The sequence below is a fragment of the Dromaius novaehollandiae genome, chromosome 1 (genome assembly GCF_036370855.1).
Source record: "Dromaius novaehollandiae isolate bDroNov1 chromosome 1, bDroNov1.hap1, whole genome shotgun sequence".
Classification (NCBI taxonomy): domain Eukaryota; kingdom Metazoa; phylum Chordata; class Aves; order Casuariiformes; family Dromaiidae; genus Dromaius; species Dromaius novaehollandiae.
Window position 1 is genome coordinate 78,741,148 of NC_088098.1, and position 24,526 is coordinate 78,765,673.

The following is a 24,526-nucleotide window of genomic DNA, read 5'->3' on the forward strand; positions in this document are numbered from 1 at the left end:
CTGCTTAGGGAAAATGCATTGAAATGTACACTTTTATCCAGGGATTGGAATTACACCCTCCTCACAAGGAACAGCTGCACGTGCTGGTGGGAATGGTAAAGTTATGGCCTGGATCCAATTTGATAATACTCACAGAAAGATGCAGGGTTTTTTTGTTTTGTTTTCTTTGAATATATATGCTTCCAAAACAAATTTTTTTCACTGGAATCTCAGCCTCGCAAGGTGCTGAGCATTTTGGATTTGATCCAAAAGTGCACTTAAGCACATGCTTAACTTTGAGGACAATTAGTCTTGCCAGTTTCACTGGGGCTATTGACATGCTTAAAGTTAAGCATGTGATTAAGTCCACTGTGGCAAGAATGCTTTAGCCCTTTGTAGGATTAAGCCCAGCTCTATGCTGTACAAATGATCTTTTGTTCTTTTTTGAATGACTAGAACAGGCAATGGAAGGAGTAAGCACCACTCTTTAAAACAAACATTCTGTTGATCACAGAGATAATGTCCACACCATTAACTTCAAAACTGTCATCACATTTTATTAGCAACATTCTAGCTGCCCGAATGGGATGATTCACTTCTCTGAACGATGTCCCCATTATCTCTTTTTACCTGAAATGCTTCCTTGGTTCTGCTCTATGACATTCCTACAACTCTGTGCCGCATTGGTTGCCAGTAGTGTCAGGGTAATGATGCTTGCATGGACCCATGAGCACCTTCAACCCTGTGAAGCTCTGTGCTTGAAATCTCACAGTTAGCTCTGAGTAAGCTGCTGTGTCTGTCTGGTACAACACAATACCACACAGAGACACTAACTTGTGTTGCAGAACAAAGTGATCCTTGCAGTGTGATGTTCATGACCCAATCTTGAGCTTCACTGATTCCCACCATGAAGTTTCCACTTCTGGTGCCATGCAAAAATGAGCAGACTGGGTTAGGTTACCTAGGTCTGCAACATGTCTCTGGCAGAGGCAAGTGGTGGACACTTAGGCAGAGAGTATGAGAACTAGATGGGAGTACAGTGATGTCCTTTCAGATCCTGGCATCCTGGCAGCCTCCAGCACAGGGTGTTGCAGAGACAGCTCGTAGCAGGGATTTTCACACAGTGCTGATCTCTGCACAATGCAGCAATGGAAATGTTAGTGGTTGCAGGTATTTTTCTCTATAATGCTCCTGCTTTTGGTAACACAGGCAAAGTTGATACATGACAGCAGTGGTGATAAAATACCAGATGAATAGAAGGTAGCAGAAGGAACAGTTTTTGCACATTGTTGAATTGCAGTTGTTGGATTCTCTACGCTGAGTTACTGAGCTGTTCATGTTCACAAATAGAAGGTTTAGGAAGCATTCTTAAATAATTAAAACCATTAATTTTTGTTTAAATACATGATTATCTTCCTCAATCTTTCTTTTCCTATCTTCTTTTTATGCATTGTCCCCTTCCAGATTCTCTCAACACTTAGACCTTTCTGCTTTGTCTTTAGTTTCTGTTCTCAAGAATTATGTTTTTGTTGTTTTTGTTCTTTTTGTTCCATTTTATTGTTGATCACAACTCTGCTTTTTCAGGGTAGTTATATAGTTCCTTCTTCTTTCATTTGAAAACTCAGCAATTGCAGCTTTGAAAATTACTAATTCCAAGCATGGAAAAATGATAGAAAAATCAACAGAACTCAGAAAAATGAAACAAAACAAAACAACAAAACAATAATTCAGTGGGCAAAACAGCTCCCAATTTCAATGGAAATTTTTTCAACCAGCTTTTCTTTTTTTTTTTTTTTTGAAAAGCTGGGAAATCAAATATGAAATTGTTTAACCCAGTTTTCAGATCCTAAAAGAACTCCAGCAGGTCTTGGGAACATACTGTTATTTCCGTGAGGTCTGATGCAATCCTTACTATGTCTGCAGGCAAAGTCTGGAACTAATTTCTGCTCATGATTCACAAGAGTTCAGCAGCCTGGAGGGCACAGAGAAGGGTGCATCTGTTTTGGCAGGTTTGAAGATGAATGTATGAATACTAAAAATAAATTCCTTATACTTCCATCACATCTTGCTTCCAAGGATCTGACATTTGGCAAATTTTAACCAAGTGAACCTTACAACACCTCTGTGAGGTCAATGTAAATATTATCACTACTTACAGATGAATGAAATTATAACCCAGGTGGAGATGAGGGCTTTGGTTCAGGAAGCATACTTACACATACATGCATCCTTTCTTACAGGTGATGCTGGCAGCATTAAGGCACATATTCAGTGTGTCCAAAAGATATATTTCTTTTCTAAAATAATGAAATCTCAGTATGAAGTCACCACCCAGAGACATAATCCTGTTTCTGGCTGCAGGAAATGCATTGACATTACTCATGGACAGTTTTGGAAGCAGCTCTTCCTCATTCACAACTGGTCAGAGTCCTCTGGAAGCAACTGAAAGCAAGAGCAGTTGTAAAAGAACATTCCTTTTTTTCAATTTCAAAGTTTCTTCCTTTCCAAAGTGAAATGAAAGCAATCAAATAATTCAGAATTTCCCAGGTACCATGGTTATGAAGAAAATGGAATCTCAGACCCATAAGGCCATTTTCCTTTTGTAAACTTCTGACGCTTCATTTTACAGGCATTTGTTATTAGTGTTTAATTATATGAATAATTCTGTAAAAGAAAATAAAATCATTACTGTCTAAAAAGTGTAAAAAGGTTGGGCTGGCAGCTGAACAAAATAAAGCAAAATAAAACCCTTGAAATAAATATTGTATTTGTTTTTCTCATGGGAACAAAAAGACCTCTCTTGACCCCAAAAGGTTTTGTCTCCAAATATCTGTTCCTGTCTCTTCCATACTTCAGGAACGGGAGGCGTACAAAATAATTTTTCTTGTATCTTGGCAAATAATTTTTTTTAATTAGTTCAACTGTTATTAACCTGTTGTTTAGGATACAGTCAGTGGGAAAGAAACATTTTAAGGCTAAAGAAAGGTGGGAGAAGGTAAAACTGAGAACAAGACTGATCTCATGTACATTTAGCTGTCCTCACCTAATGTAATCTCTCAGATGTATCACCCCCTAGAGATGCTCATACATTGACTGGAGAGAGCGCCACATGATTAGCTTCAGCCAGACCTCAAACTTTCAGATTGCTAAGGCTCAGTAAGATTAATCCTGCCCCAAATCCAGCCTCTTTTCTTCCAGCAGGGCAGAGCTGGAATAGACAGCTCTGAACAAAGAGAAACAACCCTGTGGAACTGCAGGATACTAGCCAGGCCAGATTTTGTGGAATGGAATGATTTGCTCCTCTAATAATAACAAAGAGATAAATACCAGTTTACATGAATTATTATGCTATTTACTCATAGCTTCAGCACCAAAAAATTGATAGTTTGATTGTAAATTAAGTTTGGATGTAAGAACAGCAGAAGTCCAGGGCAGAAGCCTATCTAGCTCAGTATCCTGTCTCTGGAGAAGGTCAATAACATGTTCCATGGAACATGGGTGAGACCTGAGCAAACGTCCAGTGACACTGCCCCAATACCCTCTCCCAGTCTCTAGTAATCAGCTCAGGGACTTCCTCAGATAGAGGTGGAAACTTGGAATTGTTTTTGTTTTAACTGCCTAAATAATTTTGATTTTTTTTTTTTTTTTTTTTTTTTTTTTTTTTTTGTGTAGGACTTAAGAAGGACATAAAAGGGATCAGCCTGATTTTGGATAGCAAGTCTTTACAGAATTCAATCTTGGCAGGAGTAAAGCCTTTGTCATAGCATATGTCTGTGCAGCCATTCCTTATGTCCTCCTAAGGAATTACTACAGTTCATGTAGACATATCTTGGCTAATCTAAATGTCACTAACTTGCCATATGAAAAGTGTAGTTTTTGCAGCATGGATTTTAGCAGAGGCCAACTAAATTCCTCTCTGTACTTGAGTATGTGACGCAATAGCTGTGAGGAGCTGTCTGGATGAAAGCTAGCTTGAGTTTGTAGTTAACCTCTGAATGCAAAGGTCCAGGTGTGTTATGCTGAGTAGAAAGGATATTGTCCAAGAGCTTGTGTTCTTCTGGAGTATCTGTATTTTATTTGGTGATAATCTGTAGTTTCAGACAAACTTTGACAACACATGGCTGAATTTGCAGTGAGAGTTTTACAACACTTTTAGCAAGTTAATGGGCAATAGCACCACGGACCTGACTTTGTAGCATCCAGGCATGCAAAACCTATGGTTTACACCATGTGGATGCACATTAAAATGAGATGTGGCCAAGAACACTTTCTGGCTGTGGCAGCCCACCTCTGAAGAGCCATCTTTTGACCTCAGTGAATTACTATCTAATTTCAATTGCAGATCAGGCTTGTAGTGATTTTAGCTGCAGATGTCAATTAGTAGTCTGAACCAGATGAAGCTTGACAATTATATCCACAGACAGCAGGCCTCATTGCTCACTTGAAACACCAATTTGGTTTGCTCATTTTCATGGAAGTGCATCCGCAAATATGGACCCATGCATACACCCAAAAGGACAAGCAAACATACACTGAGGTAAAAAAACAAAAAGGCCTTGCCTTTCTGAAAATCAGGGCCTTTAGATGTCTCTGCTTGAAACAGAAGTAATATCCCCAGCTTGGAATATAATAAAAATGAAGAAATAACTAAAAAGATATGTGTGCCAAGCAAATGATTTAGTTAGGGTTCCCTCAAAGATTTAGAGGAAAGTTTAGATGTGGAGAATTTTAATAGCAATGTTAGGATTGGTATGAATGGAAAATGATGAGCCTGTATGGGTGCAGAAGCATCAGAAGGAACAGAGGGCAGGAGAAGGGCTATGAGGATGGCAAATGTTGATAGCACATAGATTATCAGGCCATTAAGATCCCAGCACATCTAAGTGAAATTTCTAGGGATAGCCTAAGAAAGGAGACCTACACCCAGATTAAAACAGGCAAAAGGTGACAGTGGGAAGAAGAGCAGGGGTCTTCAGAAACCCAAAGGATAGTTAGTAAATCCTAACAGCTTCTAGAGATGGGACAGGATGGAGAGACAAAGGATCACAATTCCTGTGAGCAGTTAGAGGGCACAAAAAAGGAAGGCCCAAAACTGGCACATGGCCTCCAAGGTAAGAAGAACCTAGAAGGCATGGAGAGGACTCAACAGCAGTCATTCTTTGTCCTCTGTGTCATTGCAAAAAATACTGGATATCAGCTGGATACAAGTGTCTGACTGCCAGACAGACTACTTAGACACACATGCCTTGGTGCTTGAGAGCATGTGGGTATGACAGTTGGATAACAACCCTGGACTTCAGGAGAGCAAACTTCAGGGACCTACTTGCAGGAATCCCATCGGCTAGGGCCCTAGATGGAAGGGGGGTCCAAGAGAGCTGGTTGATATTCAAGCATTCAAGCTCCTCTTGAGCTTGGAGGAAGTGACCCTATGCATTTATACGGTGCATCCCTATGAGTAGGAAGTCAAGCAAAGGGGGCAGGAGACCTGCATGGATAAGCAAGGAGCTCCTGGCAAAACTCAAACAGAATGAAGTATACAGAATGTGGAAAAAGGTGTTATGGAAGGTTAGGCTCACCGGCCACCATAACAGGGTCCGACCCTAGGTTCCCGCTGAAAAGTTCAGAGCCAAATCAAAGCGAATTAAATAAATAAATGTTAATGATGCACATGCAGTAATTACAGCTTGAGCTGGGTACCTCTGAAGAGGGATTCCAACAAAGAAATTCCTGGGCAATTATAACCTTTCAATCTAAGTTCTCCACTCCTCATGCGGTAGTTCAGACCAAGAGTAATATTCAGGTCTGGGGTCTCCTGCTCCTTATTGGGTCTCCCTAGGCAGGCTGTTTCTTTCCTTATCTTTACTGTTGCAGTTTCTGCTGATGGATGTGTCTTCATTTCTTATTCGGTCTAGCCATTGTCTCTCAAGGTCCTGACAAGGAGGTGGTAATTCCAGACTACAACAATTAACACTGTGTGAGGAGTGAGAGGAGGATTTGTTTCTCAAGGTCCTGATGCCCTGCACAGGCCTTATTTCAAAGTTTTGACATCCTCCCTTTCAGAGTGTGAGACACAGGAACACGGACTGTTTGTAACTCTCTTATCTTTCCAGCTTGAACCAGCTCTGGGGCCGTTTCTTACTGAACTAGGTGAAAGTTCCTTATGTTATCTGAGTGCGGCCTAAGGCTTCAGCAAATTTAGCTACTCATGCTAAGCAAGTTTTATATAAGTTGTGCTAAGTGGCTACCTCTAGACAGTTTAAGTTCAATAATTTCCTTAACAAAAGGGACAGGCCACTTGGGAGGAATATAGGAACATTGTCAGAGTATGCAAGGATGCCACGAGGAAGGCCAAGGCCCATTTGCAATTAAATCTGGCAAGGGATGTCAAGGACAACAAGAAGGGCTTCTTCAAATACATCAGTAGCAAAAGGAAGACTAGGGAAAACATGGGCCTGCTGCTGAATGGGGTGAGTGCCCTGGTGACGAAAGATACAGAGAAGGCGGAGTTACTGAATGCCTTCTTTGCCTCAGTCTTTACTGCTAAGGCCAGCCCTCAGGAATCCCAGACCCTGGAGACCAGGCAGAAAGTCTGGAGAAAGGAAGACTTGCCATTGGTGGAGAAGGATTGGGCTAGAGATCATTTAGGCAAATTTGACACCCACAAATCCATGGGCCCCGATGGGATGCACCCACGAGTGCTGAGGAAGCTGGCGGATGTTATTGCTAGGCCACTCTCCATCATCTTTGAAAGCTCATGGAGAACACGAGAGGTGCCCGAGGACTGGAAGAAAGCCAGTGTCACTCCAGTCTTCAAAAAGGGCAAGAAGGAGGACCCAGGAAACTACAGGCCAGTCAGCCTCACCTCCATCCCTGGAAAGGTGATGGAGCAGCTCATCCTGGATGTCATCTCTAAGCATGTGGAGGAAAAGAAGGTGATCAGGAGTAGTCAGCATGGATTCACCAAGGGGAAATCATGCTTAACCAATCTGACAGCCTTGTATGATGGAATGACTGCCTGAGTAGATGAGGGGAGAGCAGTGGATGTTGTCTACCTTGACTTCAGCAAGGCTTTCAACACTGTCTCCCATAACATACTCATGGGTAAGCTCAGGAAGTATAGGCTAGGTGAGCAGACAGTGAGGTGAGTTGAGAACTGGCTGAAAGGCAGAGCTCGGAGGGTTGTGATCAGTGGCACAGAGTCTAGTTGGTGGCCTGTAGCTAACAGTGTCCCCCAGGGGTCAATACTGGGTCCAGTCTTGTTCAACTTCATCAATGACCTGGAGGAGGGGACAGAGTGCACCCTGGGCAAGCTTACTGATGATACAAAATCAGGAGGAGTGGCTGATACACCAGAGGGCCGTGCTGCCATTCAGAGGGACCTCGACAGGCTGGAGAGTTAGGCGGACAGGAACCTCATGAAGTTCAACAAAGGCAAGTGCAGGGTCCTGCACCTGGGGAGGAATAACCCCATGCACCAGGAGAGGTTGGGGGCTGACCTGCTGGAAAGCAGCCCTGCAGAGAAGAACCTGGGAGTCCTGATGGACAACAAGTTGACCATGAGTCAGCAATGTGCCCTTGTGGCCAAGAAGGCCAATGGTCTCCTGGGCTGCATTAGGAAGAGTGTTGCCAGCTGGTCGAGGGAGGTGATCCTCCCCCTCTACTCAGCCCTGGTGAGGCCACATCTGCAGTACTGTGTCCAATTCTGGGCTCCCCAGTACAAGAGAGACATGGCACTATTGGAATGAAGACGAATAGGGGACAGGAGCATCTCCTGTATGAGGAAAGGCTGAGAGAGCTGGGCCTGCTTAGCCTGGAGAAGAGAAGACTGAGAGGTGCTCTTATCAATGTATACAAATATCTAAAGGGAGGGTGTCAAGAGGATGGGACCAGACTCTTCTCAGTGGTGCCCAGTGACAGGGCAAGAGGCAACGGGCACAAACTGAAACACAGGAAGTTCCATCTGAATATGAGGAAAAATTTCTTTACTGTGAAGGTGACATAACACTCAGGCATAGGCTGCCCAGAGAGGTTGTGGAGTCTCCTTCTCTGGAGATATTCAAAACCCACCTGTATGTGATCCTGTGCAACATGCTCTAGGTGACTCTGCTTGAGGACGGGGGTTGGACTAGATGATGTCCAGAGGTCCCTTCCAACCTCTATCATTCTGTGATTCCATGATTCTGTGAGTGTGAATGAGTGAAACCCAGTTTTGTTTCAGCTTTCTTTTACAATAAATCACCTTCCGCCTATAAAGTTTGTCATTACAATTTGTCACCTTGTTGCCACAATATTGCAACACATAGGTTTCAGTGTAGGGGAAAGAATCCTTATTTTATTTGAACCATGGTTGCTCATTTGTAGCAGATGTGTAAATTGAAAATCCTTTTAAAATTTTTCAGATAAATATTGCTTCATTAAAAACTATTTTTCTTCCTACCCTGAAAAGCTTTCCAACAGAGTCTATTTGCAAAGGGGCTAATTGTCATATTGTCATATCCACTGATTTAACGTGATATTGTGAGCACCCCCCCAAAAAAAACAACCGAAAAAAGGAAGCAGAAAAAAATCTACCTCTTGATCTGCTCCAATTATGGGATGGAATAGAAGTTAGCTCTCTCTCCCAGCTCTGTACAGGCAAATGTCCTTTTTAATATCTACACTTCAGCACACACTTAGTTCTAGCTTGTACTTCTCAACTAAATATGTTGAATTCAAGCATATGCAAAAGCACTTTCTTCAGTTAGGACCTCTGAGATGCACTTTCTCTGTAGGTCTAATAATAAAAAGCAGTAAAAAATCACTTTATCATTGAAGTCAGCAATTTTGATTCTGATTATTCAGGACAGAGGACTGATCTCTTGTGCAAGAAGATGCCATTTTTACATAATCAGTTTTCAGAACAGAACCACATTTTATTGCCTTTAAATCTATTGCATGAGAACAAATTAATCTCTGGCACACACTAGGGATGAATCTGGCCATCTGCAATTTTTTTCCAGCAAATCAAAGTGTAAGATTTTTTTTTTTCATTCAGTTCTAGAAAAGCTGAGCAAATCAGTGGATTGATATTTTTATTTGATATTAAATTGATTTATAAATGAGACAAACAAGGAATAGATAAATGAGGGTTGTAGTTATTAAAAATTAGGTAGAGTAACACACATGCAAACAATGAACGAATTTTCTGTTGCTAATTTCTGTCTATTGGTTGCATAGAAAATAACCTTAGTCTGATTTGTGGATAATCTTACTTTATCCTGATTTGTAGATGGCACTTGTTAGATTGTGGAATAATTTTATAGCAGTAAATATGAAGGCTGAGTATGATTTTGAGTGATGCAAAAAGACACCATAGTATTTGTAAAGGCCTTGATTTAGGAAAACACTTAACTGTGTATGAATGCAGTTCTGTTTAGAACAATACACATATCCTGGAGTTTCTTTGACTCAGTTTAGGCATAAATCCAGCAAAGTATATGCTCTAAAAATGGTGTCTTGGCTGAATATGTTTCCTTGAGTGAAAGCCAAGATTCTTACTGGGGTTGAACATGGGCATGCAGCATCCTGTGTGCCTAGGTCCTAATCTTGTGTACAGTTCCCTGTGCATTGCAGTCAAGCATGTTTCTGAGCCCATCCCCTTCTAAGGCCAATCTTATAGACTAAAGGTTTGTGAGTCCCAGGGTAGTTCAGACCATTAGATCTCTGAAAGCCATCATATGCAGGCATATTAATTCCTGATATAATATCTTGGCTTCAATGGTAGTTTATCAGGAATGACTTTATTTTAGAAAGTGCAGGAATATTATCATGCTGTTGTTAAGACAGTCAGTGATCAAACCAATCTTACTTGTTGACCTAATTTTTCTTCCACTTAGTGTAAATCAGGAGTATATATGCTAAAGTTCAGATAGCAGCTCCAATTAAAATAAAGGCAACGGGAACTGAACAGGCTATCTGTAATTTTCACAATGTTGTGACTGTTTAACTTAAATGTACATAGTTCACATACTCTGCAACTAGCCCTTGCATGAATATGTCTTTAATTATTTACCAGGATAAGCTGTAGATTGTCCTTATATTTTAGGTATTTAGGAACATGTAAGTAAATCTGGGGATTAATTTTGCATTTAACTAACTATGGGGTTTAATTTTGGTGTTTAATATTCTTAATAGAAATAATTTTGATAGAATATATGTCATTTTCCATTCAGAGAATCTAAGCCATACTCAATGTTGAAGGTGTTGGCCCAGACGCTGCTGTTAGCTACAGTGAAATATATGTGGAGAAACCCTACTGAAAAAGAGTAGGAAAAAGCCTTAAAATAGCCATGCATCTGGGATCTGATAGCAGAATCTGAATCAAAGCAATTTTCTTCTCTGGCAAATAAAGTAAATCTTTTGTATACTGTGAAACTGGACAGACTGAAATGATATTCATCTCTCTGCTCCCCAAGTTGCCCAGAGCACATAAGCATGTATTCACTGTTGAGACCACATGGACTTAGAGATGCTCTGGCCCTTAAGCATATCGTGTAATCTATGCTATGTAATTGAGGTTTTGTTACTCAAAACAAGGCAAGATGTTGATTCCAAATTTTGGTAGCACATTCCAGGAGAAAAATATCAAACAAAAAATGACACTGCATCAATCATTGGTAGACTTCAACTGAAGGATTTGGTCACAGTTAATGTGAGCTTTTAAACTGCATCTTTGTGGAAGTAGTAGTCATCACTGTGGTTGTGATAATGGCACAATTTGTTCAGATGAAGTTTATGGGTAAATATCTATTAGTAGCTCTCAGCCATAATGAATTCTTTCAGCATTTATTATAATAGGATTAATTAGGATACATTTTGTGGGCAGTAGTGAGAGTATTTTCCAGATATTTGATTGTAATTTAGCATTAGTCAGGCATGAGTTAGTGGACACCAAAGGCTTTATTCACTAAAACCCCTTCTTATTTGGTAAGTACCATTGCTATTTTATCATTTAATATTCATTTTCATGACACTAATCATGTGGTATTGATTTAGATATTGTACATTACCATTGGAATTCCCTATTAGTTCAGCATTAGCATAGCATTAAAATGTAAAACAAAACAGTTTTCAGTTTAAGTTAAAAGTCTGTCTGAAATATTTTCAGTTGGTAAAATTCTGCTGGCCTCACTGAGTCAAGAAATCCTTCCAGACCTCATTTAATAGTGCAGACTTGTAAACAAATGTCAAGATGTCATGAATTTTATCCCCCCCCCCCTCCAAAAAGAACCCCAAAACCACCTCTTTACAACAGTACAGGACCTTTCCTTTTCTACCTGAAGTCAGTAAGATTTTTGGCTTTGATTTCAGTGGCTACAGAACTGACTCCAAAGATTTTATCTCCTGTGTAAACATCATAATGATGGTGCAGGCAGAAGAGAGATTCTGGCTAAATTTAAATTTCTCTATAGTGAACTTCTACTTTCAAGCCACAAAAGAGCTGACCGAAGAGAAGGGCCATACATCTGTGCAGGGCCCACCATGATGTCAACATATCATGTGTGAACAGACTAAAGAATTCTTCCTCTGAGCATACAAAGCTCTCATTCACGCCAGTGAAAATTCCACATATGTGGATTTCAAGATATTTCCCTTTATTTTTCATGATAGCTTACAATTTCTTTTCTCCAAATCTAATTCAGTCTCAGTGAAATCAGTTAAGATAAGACTCTAAACTTGAGCTAGCTGCTCATATATGTTGTTCAAGGGAATTTTCCCATTCATACACATCTGCCAAAATTTGTGCTCTTCAGGCTTGTCTGTGTGTGTGTGTATATATATATATTCATTTATTTATTTATTATATTTTAAAGGAAAATGCAATTTAGTTGCTATTTTTAGACTATCAGAAAGCTGTTAAACAAACTGGATAGTCTTTTGTTGAGCTGTGGCAATGGTAATTCAGAGAGCAGCACACAGCTAATCACAAGCCACTTTTCGCCTATTAATTATGGCTGTGACTTGTCTATGTCACTATTTTTACTGAGAAGGAGAAATGAAAACTCATTTTGAAGTTGCTTTGATCATAGGAGAGGGGGAAAGAAACTTTTTACACTATCCAATTCTAAACATGTTAACTTAGTGTGCTAAGTTGCAGCAGAGTACAAGATACTAAGATGACTTAATGTGCTGAAGGATAAAGATATACCCTAGATTCATGTATTTTATACGGGTTCAGATGGTATATTCAGAAAATGCTCTGCTGATTCTTAAGCATCTATCCTTTGTTTAATATACCTGCATTCTGTGAATGGAGAAAAGGCTGAAATCTGGAGGATACAGAGAAAAGTGGCTAAAATCTACAGGATACAGAGAAAAAGCAGAAGAGAAGAAGAAATAAAAAGATAGGAAAAATGAGGAGGAGAAGTTCTCTGTGTGTATGAGAAAGACAAAAAGCTGCCCACAATGTTTCCAAAGGTGTTTGTGAAAGAGTCAGTTCTAATAAAAAATCATGAGTCCAGACCCTGAACCCTTTATCTCCTGGGACAGAGTGCTTAATCTAAGGTTGTTCAAGCAAAAAATCTGGAGCAAAGAAAGAAATCATGTGGCTCCTGAATGCCATGTGCTTTCTGTGCTCCCCAACACCATTGCCCCATCTTCACCTTTCTACTCCTCCTGCTTATGGTGATGTACACAGTATGTTTGTGCAAGCTGGGATTCATAGCAGGGCTCCATGGTGCTCTGTCTAGTTTTTGGGTAGCAGTTCTCCATTTGTGCTTCCTGGCTGATTTGCTGCTACTGAGATGAGATAACACAGCACAGTGAGACCTCTCATTTGTACATTTTGAAATACACTATCAACAGTGTAGAGCAAAGCCTAGCAAGCTGCAGAACAATTCTTCACTTCAGCTGGTGGAAGTGTCTCTAGACCTCCCTGGAGCATAATTTCTTTTTCTCCACAGAACAGAGTGAGGAAGTGAAATGAGAGTTATTACATGTGATAGATGAGAAGAGACAGAAAAAAGATGCGAGGACAAGTAGAGAGGTGAGGAATGCATCTGCATGAGCTACCCATTCCCTGAACTGTCTTGTGTTACCTGTTGGTGGGGAAGATTAAGATTTGTTACAACTTTACTAGATACTGGGCTCAATGGCCTGGGTGAGGCCTGTTTATGTTTCCTCACCAATTCTATGTTGTCTTGTTCACATGTCTTTATGACCCTGTTCTCATGAGTCAAGATTTGATCCAGGGGATACAGGAAAGTTTGAATTACAGAATTGTTACAGAAACATACCTGTTTTATAAAATTTCATGAAAGGCTAAAATATTTCAGGAAAACTGATCCAAGGGTTAGAAAGCATCCTCTCTTAGATGTACCACATCAAGGATGCAGACAACTCAGTAGGATTAGATATTGTATGATATATATCACAACTGTAAAAATCCCAAATAGATTTCACATTCTGAAAATGTATGTTCTTATTTAAATATTTAATATAAATACTCCCCACCATATTCTTCTTTAGGTATGCTTACTCTTTTAAACTCAAGTGCTATTCTCCTGTGCTTGCTATGCTTGGTATTGCTAGCCTTTATTGTAGTCTTGAAAAACTCCTGATGTTTTTAGGTTAAATCTATTTATATGAATTCAATATTATCATAAATAGTTCTATAATAATGTTACATGAAAAACATCATCCTAGACTGCATCATTTTGCTATCAAGACTGGCTTTCTTTTCTACTGCTAGTCAGTGCCAAATCTACAGAAAAATGCATATAAAATCCTATAGTGAACAATGAATTAAAATTGAGAGCCAACTAGGAAGGTTTTTTTTACTGTTAGCATTATTTTATACTGTGGGGCTGCTCCTGTAGCTTTGCAAATGCAAATAATGATAAGCATAAGAAATTTATATTTCTAGATAACTGACTGGGAGACACTGTCTTCTCTTTTACACAACAGTTAGTTAATTATTAGAAACCTTGGTTAGACCCCCAGAACAGTAGCCTGCATTGACTTATTTTTCTAAGTCAGGTCCATGATGGATACAGACATTTGGCTATGGAACTATAGACGTATATTATATGTCATAGAATTATTTAATTCACTAATATGCACTGTCATATACTAAAAAATAGGCGTGTGTATAAAATGTGAGGCATGCTTTAGACTTTTGCTTAGACTGTGATTCCCTATGAACATTTATAAAACGCTGAATCCTGATATTCTAGGCCACATGGCCATACTGATGTGCTATGGAATTTCAGCACTATGCTGTAAAAGTTTTAGATCTTCTGCATTACTTTCTGGAGTCTTGTTATCAGATGCAAGAATTACTTCAGACAGCAAAACATCTTCATCAACATATTTTGGGGTTATGCTTCAGGCATGAAAGATTGAAACTCATAATCCCCACACAATGCTGAGCAAGGGCATAACAGACACTGATTTTTGCTAGAGATCTAGGGTTTATTCTACACAATTTGAATAAGCAAAAAGCTTTCTGTTCTGTTGAGACTGTAAGGCTCAGCAGATATTTTGCTGATTGATTCAACACTTTCTTTACCACCCCAGCCCACTAGCATGTAGAATTATCTTCCTTGAGTCCTAATATCTGGTAAGTAGTTTAGCAGCAAAAATCTTGTATAGCATTTGTTACTAATGAATTTCCAACTGAACGATGTCTGTTGCTGTATCTTATTCTCCAAACATCTCAATCACAGTATGGTTTAGATTGTAGGAACAATTCCACATGGTAGCTGAGAACAGAGCAGTACATACTGCTTTGCTTGACAACAGCTGGAAGTTGAGAGTAACATTACCAGAAGAGGAAACAGTTAAAACCTATTATTATTACTCATCCTCTTTTACGCAAATACCACACTCATTTGCGATGTGAAAGACCTGGATTCTGTCCTGGCTGGTCAGATTTTACCTTCCTCCTGTTCCTTATCTGAAGACATCACCACATTAAGGATATTCTGGATTCGAATGATGGGAGGAGGTTCCTCAGTCTGCCTGCTTGTTGTTTTGAGATGAGTATCAATGTGTAAGTACTGAACAAGTGAACAAGCACAAGTAACCTTATTGTCACTGTAGGCTACTGCCTTCACTGTTGTGGTTAAAACACCTGGAAAGTGGAATAACTTGGTTCCTGTCCCTTTGCTACTGACCACTTAAGTGCATTGTAAAAATTAGAGTTATTTCAAAGCAGAGACTGAAAAGGTATCCAACTCTGACATACAGTGTGGAGGCCAGGGCATTCTTCTGGGAGCTGGGGATTCAAAACTTCTTGGTAGGAGAAAGAAATCAATCTAAGTCTCTGATGTTCTGGGTAAGCGCCTTAAGCACTGGTTAGGTAGAAAGAATGACACTTTTTTTTGTTCTTTTTTCAGTGTTTAGTCAATTTGGTTAGTCTTTCCTTTCTCGTACTTTGCTTTTGTTAAAATTGTCTGTAGTGGAAAAAAACCCCTATCTTTTGACTCATAATTTTTCCCTTTTATTTCTCAAAGAAAAACAATATTCACCTATATTAAAGTTTAAATGCTTTGTTTGTTTGGACTTAGAACTGAAAAACTCATTATTTGCACAAACTATTAACTGAAGCTAAGAGCTTAACAAGATTCATAAAGAATTGATCACCATATAGAGAAAATGGAAGTTCCAAGTACATTAGAGGAATGGATCAGAATCAAAAAGATCTTGAGAAATAGGGAAACTGGTCCAAAAAAACCAAAATGACACTCAGTAAAGGTGTTAAGCACCTTTAAGCACAAGGTGTTAAAAAGCAGCAATCAAATGAATACATACAAAGCAAGAAATAATTGCTAGGCGGAAGTACTACAAAAATGGATCACAAGTGAGTGACAGAGCACCAACAACATGAAGCTGTAGCAACATCTCATCTCATTGTAGGATGTATTCAGAGGTCTTCACAGGTGAGACATCCAATGCTCAATACATCCGTGCTTCCGAGGTCTCAGCAGGAGCAGGTCGTGTCATCTTCAGCAGAGCAGCTCAGAAAGGACATAGCCTTCCCGGAAAGACTCAGCAACAGACATGTAGTCAGAGATGAAAAAGCCTGAAAGGTTGTATGCTTTTAGTCCAAAGGAGTGAGCCACAGGGGGAAACTGAATGATTTTATATAGCAGTTGGTATGAAAAGAAGCAATCAGTTGCTCTCTCCTTCCACTAGAGTAAGGACAAATATTGATCTCCTTACTTTTCAGCAAAGACACAGGTTAGATATCATTGGGTGGTGGGGATTGTTGCTTTATTTTCTCCCTAATAACGCATGGCCATGTAAGGGGTTGTAGAAACTCTCTTGGTCCTTTTTATATGATTTTTCAGGACACTCAGAGTCATGTTGGTAAAAGATGAAAATAAACCAGGAGCTATTTGTGCCCAGCCCTGAATGTAAGTCCTCACTGGATCTTTCAAATCTGTTTGCAATGTAAGTAATTTATAATGATGTGAAGAGTCACTCTGAACAACCCACAAATGTAATTCCATCATCATTCAGGGAGGTAAAAATGAACCAAACTATTGAGACCCTCCAAATCTAAGATATTTTTTCCATTCTTTCTATTATTACCACATTCCTTCTTCTGCTTCTTATTATTATGTGTTCCTTTTATGCCACATGAACAGTTGAAAGGGCCCTTAAAGTGAGTGTAAATACCCTTTATGCCTTCTTCATGGCTGCTTTACATGTTCAGAGAAGGACAAAATGGCTGTGGCATAAATACGAAGAAGGTCCAAAGTGTGAAATTAAACTCTCAATTGAGAAAAAGGAGACAATGTCTCTTGGTTTATGGACTCCACGGATGGAAAGGAATTGGTCAGGATATGAAATCCATAGCTCTGGCACCAGAAATATATTGGAGTGGGGGTGGGGAGAGGGTGCTGAATTATCCTTGAATTTTATCTGCTCTCCCCTTCCCGGTTAAGAATTGCTGGGATTATGGACTATACTACAGCTGGGAGGTCTGGGCAAAAGTGTCCCCAGAGACTCAGCTACCTAGTTCCTCACTGGGCAACAGGTGTTATACTTGTTCAGCAACAGGAGGCTTCCATAGTCCAGGCCACGAGAGGACACAGATAGTCTGAAAACTTTCATTTAAAAAAAGCCCGTGAAGTAATTTTGGTTACTACTTCGACAAAAATAAACCCTCTTAAAACTCAACAGCTTGCTCCCACACTGAGACCAGATTTGTCAAGCTTTTGCCCACTGAGACTTTTAATAGCTGACTTCTAAAACCCCTGAAAATTGGGCTTTCCAGTGGAAATACTGACACAGCTGTAACAAGAGTAGTGCAAATGAGGCTGCAATAACACTGTTGAGTCCCATAAAGGAAAAGGTGCTATGCAGTGGAAGGCATTCACTTGGAACTCATGTGTTTGGCATTATATCTAGTTCACTCTTCCCACACAGTATTATTTTTCAGCATTTCGCACTCAGTGCTGAAACAATAACTTTGGTTCCTAAAACTTTCTGTGCCTCTTGTCTTGGTGGCTTTTCTCAACTTTTCCAAAGAAACTGGGCACTTTTTTATTATTATTATTTTTTATTACTCTGTATGGCAAGTAATAGAGAGCAAACTGCAATTTCTTGAGCTGAAGTTTATCAAAAATATAAAAGTGACCAGATCTAAGGACATCAACACTACTCCTCAAGAGATGAGCAAATTCTGTTGAAGAACACGTGGTGGAATTGCTCAATTCTGAAGGCTGCAAGAAAAGAAGAGAACTAGAAAACAACTCCAGATCTCAAAATGCCCTTTATTCCCATGATTAGCCGTGACACAACATAGCCTCAAGGATTTTCCTCAGTTAACATGAATAGAGCATGTTGACAGCAGGAGGAACAGATAATATTGTTCATATGCCATGGTTATTGAACACTTTAGGATGACAGTGCTGGTACAGAAATTACAGTCTTGAGGGAGGGAGGAAGGCAGTAGATGTAAACTGCCTTTCTGTTCTGATCACGGTAAAATTATAGGACATATAGGACAGAATAATGCATGGGTCTGAAAATGGCTATGGATTTGATGTTTTTCAGTAAGTCAGTGGGCAGAAGCGTGCCTTTTCAAAGCTTGTCTCATCAGGGGCTGGGAATATCAAACAGTCCCAGCACTGGCTAGAGCTGCTTTAGGGGCTGCTGCCATGTATGAGAGATGACTCACTGGTTGCACTGTCCTTGTTATCCTGTGGCACTTGAGAGCAGGAGGCACAGTCGTGTTCTGCTCCCACTTGACCTGCATGAGGCCATGTGCCAGGGCACCATAATGTTGCTTTAAGGTCTTTTGAATCAAAAGAGTTCTTGTTTAGCCCACAGCACCTCCTGAATGGCTCTCCTATACTGACTAAAATGTCATACAGAGCCACAACATATATTAGCTGTTCCTTAGGCTTCCTCAACAGGTACCACAATATCTGTCTACGGACATGCTTTGTCTTTGTAATGAATGGCTTTAGGCACCTCAAGACCTCTGAGAATCGGAGTGTAGGGATGAAAGCAGGGATGTCAGTTTTTAATATGAGGTCCTAAATATCTGCTTTTCTTGTCCTCTTATTCCCACTTAGCAGATGTGCCTCTTGTGCTTCTCCACATCTTTTTTTCATGGAGGGAGGGGATTGTAGCAGTCACCCACACTTCTAATTGAAAAAGAAAACTCCCCTATGAGAGGCAAAGGGCGCCCATATTCCCTGTTCCCTCCCTGATGCTGCTGCAGAGGGTAATGTGTGATGTGATTCAAGGCCCCCCCTGCTTTTCTGACTCCTGTTCAGATGCCATCCCTGTTGCAGAAACCCCCAACAGCCATGAGAGTGTGGCTGTGGGCAGGAGTTTACGACTGTTCATATAGTAGCCTCAGATGGCAGATACTAACATGAAACTTTTCTTGGCTTTCACTACTTTTGACCCTCCACCCCACTTCACACCCTTATTCTATTCAACTACTTTCACCAGATGCAAAAGGGGTGGTTTGGAGACTTAGTTTGGTGCTACCTGAGGTATTAAAAAGCCATGAATCCTCTTTCAGGCTGAGCAGTTACAAACTAATCCAGATTTATAAAGCTGTACAGAACAAATATGTACTTCACACATTGCCTCTATGTGGCTAAAGTGTTGTGTAATCCCCACAGTGATATTAGGTTCTATTTTTATGTATTTCTAAATTTGATTTTATTTAATTTCTTGTATTTCCTTATTTATTTGCCAAAACAGTGAACAGAATAATTATAGTCATTCTGTCTCCTTTATAGAACTGTTAGTAGCTCAAAGAGACCAGCTTGACAGTAATTTTTTTGCAGTGAATTTCTCAGACTGTTAGATTAGAATCTCAAGAGGTAACAGAGAAGTTAAAAGAAAAGCTGAAGGAGTTTAAGAATCACAAGACAAATAAGCTCAAGAAGATGAAAGATGGAAGAAAAACAACACCTTTATGCTTTGTTTCCTGTTGCTATTAGAGAATCCATCCTGGGAAAGTATATTTTACAGGGATACACAAAGAAAACACATTAACAACTTCCTTCTTGATTTAACAGAAGGGCATTTTTTTTTGATATGACAAAAAGTTCTATAAAGGGTCTGAGAAACCTGGTTAGGACTATAGCTAATAATTCAGCACAGGCAGCTTCCTCTGTAGAAACATCTTAGTGAAGACAATCCTTTTGTATTAGGTTTACCTTTTTCACCACATCTTTAGCCTTCTAATGTTAATTTGTATTGTAAATATGGGATTTAAAACCCTGGCTGAAAGATATCAACTCCCGTTTTATAATAATGGGCATTGTCCATCTAAATCTACAGGTAAATGACACTCCCAGCCTTCATAAAAATAAAGGCTAGTGGACATTTTTATTCTCACGCTTTCAACAGAAAGGGAGGCTTTATATCTAAAAACATAGGTTAAAGCAACTTAGAGCTGACAAGTTTAAATGCTGTAAAATAAGGAAATTGAAAGTATATGTAGGGAGGATTATACTCTATAAGCAGCCTTCAAGAAAGCAGAGTGTAAAACTTCTGTGATTTAATGCACAGATGCATCAGGTGGGATTCTTCTGTCCCTATATAAACATATACAGATGCCTTTAGATTTGCCCCTTTTGGACACTTTTGCAGTTAGTGACAAAAAATAGGCAATTCAGGTCATGATTAATCTTACAGCTTCTTGTATCTGTCTCTGTGCACATTTCTCCGCATGAAAAATGTGTGCATACCAAATATATGTTCACAATGTGGAGATGACAGCACTCATATTTGCACAAATTCTTGGGAATAAATACTAATATTTGCATTTGTGATATTCAGGGCAAGAGAGCGTGCATATGGGTATTTCAATGCACGAAGTGAAAGTACACACTATGGCATAAGTGGGAATGCAATAAGTTGTAAAACTGAAGAACGACAGATAAAACAAACTATGTCCACACTGTAATTCAGAGGTATAATCAGAGCTCTTTTAGACATATCTGAGCTACCTTAAAATTAGAAAGCTTTGGTACAGACAGCAGCACAGCTGCAACTTTACTTGGTTCCACATGGATCGAGTAAGTCCTCCTGATGCCATGGGTAAGTACATAACTGTGGGATTTTCAGCTATCTCATTTACAGCAAATTCAAGTATGTCTACACAAGCTGTGACAGCAATTCTGGTCTGCAGAGACATATCCTGAGTACAAGAGAGAGAGATCCACATAGGCAACAGCATGTTCAGCTCTGTATGAGACAACCAGTATATGCGAGATAAATGCTGCCATGATAAGTAGAAAGGGGATATACACTGCCTGCCCACTCTTTACTCAGAAGGGAACAAGGGGAAAGAATCTGGTTCTCAAAGATGCTTCCACAGGAAAAAAGAGACAAATTTATTTTGGGATGAAATACAGAATAATCCTATGGCTCTGTGTGTTTCATGGCAAACACTCCACACATCTGTAAAACGACCTAAGCAGCGGAGCTCAAATTTTCAGCATTAAAACAGTATACATGTGACAAAGCTTTTGAATTTAGCTGAGTGCTGGAGTTGTTAAGAAGTACAGATTGAAGGACTGAAAGCATCATGCTCTGTTTAATATGGAGCAAAAAGAAATCATGACTCAGTTCTGCCCCCAATTGCTTAGCTATCATGTTTGACTGTCTCAGGGTAGCATGTATATAAACATGAATAGTGTTAGATACTCTGCATTTTTGGGCTACAGTTGTTATGAAGATGAAGACAAACTCACGGCCTGCTAACATGTATAAAAACTAAAAATGGCTTTGTCCTCCACTGTAAGTTTCCACATGTCAGATAACATGAGCTACAAACCTATCCTGTGACATGTGGATATTACTTGCTTTAAAAGCCAGCTCACTCTGCAGGGACTGAACTGGACCCATAAGGGTTTGATCATGGGCCTGCTTCATAATGTAAGAACTGATAATAAAATACAAGTAGTTGCACTAATTTCCAGGCCTTTTTCAGGCTCACAGGTAATCCACATAATTCCCACTTCCATTTCAGCACTGTTTAACGACAAGTCAGACTCACTGTACTTTTGCCAGAATATACAAACCTGTCTCTCTACATCCTGCATTGTCAGGATAATCCTCTTAAACCTTTATCTTTAATCTCTGCAACTGAATTAGAAAAAAATGGATTGTAAATGTTTTATTATTGTCACAATAATCTTTTTGGTCTGAGCATCTAATTCCACCCATTGAAATCTGTGGGCAGAGTTATGTAGAGAATCCCTCTATTTTGGCTGTGCGCAGGTGTTTCAGTGGAATGAAGTAACACAGAGTGCTTTCAGTGGTTAATAATAAATAATAATGTCTTCATAGAGTAGGGAGTATTACTTCACTTTTTTAAAATTACATTTTTCAGGAATAAACAAAAAAAAGCCAAGGGAAGTTATTCTGGCAGGATGTAAACTGAAAAGATATACAAGGCTCTTGGTTATGCTAGTGAACATAAACTGGGCCTAGTATAAATCCTATTTAAATCTGTGGAGAAAGTTCATATCTTAGCTAGATTTGAATCTAGCCCTTATTTCCAGTCGTCAAAGTTTCTCCTATCTGACACTTCTAGTCCTGCTTGTACATCTTCTCTGTTCTCTTCCTTAACTCCTAACTGCCCAATTGTTGGAAGAAGCGTCACAATGTAACATAATTGCCCAAAGGGTGGAACTTGGTCCCAGTAAAGTTCACAAGAGTTTTGGCTCTATTTTCTCTCATAAGAATAGCAGCAGAGCTTTTCTGTATTACAGCACTTCCCTGGTGGCTAATGCACTTGATACACATAATTCTATTAGCCCCCTTCCCAGTGTTCCCAGTGAGCTAAGGTACTGAAGGTTTCCACAGATCAAGGCATTATAACAAGTCACAGATGCAATCCCCATCGACTGTGCTCTCCATTGGGGATTCATTCTACTGGGCCAGGTCTTCCATGCCCATGATGAGAGGGGAAGTCTTTGATCCTGAATCCCTTGCAGTCCTGTCCAAGCCAGAGTCCTTTTAAACACTGAATTCCTGTGTTTTTATGTTAGTCAGGCACTGACCTCTTAAAGAAAGGCTGTTTTGCTTCTGGGCCATCTGCATTTCCACTGGCTGGTGACAAAAGCCCCTTAACAATCAACATGGCTGGGTTATCCGATAGCCATTAAATGTATTCCACATTAGCAGAGCTAATACTTCTGAGGCTACTTGATGTCTTTGCAATAAAAGACTGAAGTGTGGCAAATCTGGAACTCAACGTTGGCGTTTTTACGTTAATGCTCAGGTGCCATTTAAATGCACTGGCTCTCCAGCACTGCAGAGGGGAGAAGTGCCTGGGATCCGAGGGAAGAAGAAGGCATACACTGTCTGCGAAGGAATGATTAGCTGAGGAAAGTCCTTCCAGTTGCCTAAAGGCAGTGCAGGAATGATTAGCTGAGGAAAGTCCTTCCAGTTAGCTAAAGGCAGCGCTGTCTGCACAGTGGCCCTACGTGACTGTATGTCAGAACGTCTGTGCTCCGTTCAAAGACAAGGTAGCACTCTCTGACTATTATACAGGTCTGTAACTCCTTCTATTTAAGGGAATACTCCTTCTCCCTCCCTCTTTATATGCAACATGTATGGGTTTGAATGTTTTCTATTGTTTTGTCTCCCTGCAAGAGATCACAAAACAGAGAAAGGGTTGACTGAGAATGTAATATCTTCCCCCCCTCACTGAGGGGATAAGAAGGAACTTTTGAATGTATAATTTAGGCTGTAAAGTTTTCCAGTGTGCTTATAAAGTATGCAGGACAGCAGGGACTCAACCTATGGTGCAGCAAGATGCTACCATAAGACAGACAATGAAAGATACTTCTTATTCCCAAATGACAGAGATTCGGGCTGTAAGTTACATGGAGCTTTCTTGCTGTTCATGAATAACTTTTCTCTTAAAAAAAGCTCTGTTTTCTCATTAGAGAGGAATAGAAAATACATTTGTCATTTGGTAGAACAAATCCTAGAGCAGAACACACAGGTTTTAAATCTGAATAAACCTGTATTCTCTGAAAGAATAACTGTCACAGCACTACTATCCTTTCCTGTTTGGGTTGTGGTACTGCCCAGAATCCTCTGTTCTGACTGACAACCCCAGTATGTGCAATATTACACAGATAGAGAGCTTGTTATTTCAGTAGAGTCACAATGAGCTGTTCCCTCCATAGAACACATAGTCAGAGATCTCTTCAGTTATATTTTTATCCAGGTCTACTGCTCAGGCGTGAAACCTTTGTTTTGGTTGCTGAGAGATCCTACTGCCCAAGCACATGGAAACAGGATTAATGGATGTTTGGCTTCACATTACATCAATCCTCCACATTCAGCCTGGTCAACAGATGGGCTAGAGCTTCCCTCTCCTGTTTGCTGTCTGCTAAATAGTTCTGGTCATTCATCATTTAATCATGTTTTCCCAGAAATCCCGAGAATTAGTTTTGTCTTTACATCCTTTGTTTGGTTCTTATTCATACCAGCAGCTTTCTGAAAAGTAGTCTCAGGCTGGGATCATCAAAGTGGAATGAGTAAGTTAGGTGCTTTTATTCAAAAGAATCTTAATTCACTTGGACTTTTCTGAAAAGCTTAGCCTCAGTTTTAAAACTTCTGAAAAAGCCAGGTGTAGATACACGTGCAAGGAGGCCTGACCAGCAATAAATGACGGAGACATTATACCCTCTAGTGGCAGGAATACCTCACTCATAAATCCCTGCAGCACAGTCGGCCACTTGGCTTTGTTTTATTTGGGAGAAGCATTGCAGGGTGGAAGCTTACAATGGGCAAGAAAGTGAATATTGAACCTAACCTAAACTCTTGTGGACCAGGAACTGGGCAGCATCCCATATGACAGATGAGCATCACAAGAAGGAAGAAGAAAGACTTGGCCAGACAAGCGGTTGCTAACACAAATTCATGTTCTTAATGTTATGTCTCTGGAAACAGGAATCACATTTATTGCTAGCTAGTTCAACACAACATAAAGCAGGAGTAACTACAGCAAAGTCACTTTTTTTCTATCTTTGTCTCCATTTTCTGTGCTTAGTCTCAGCTATTA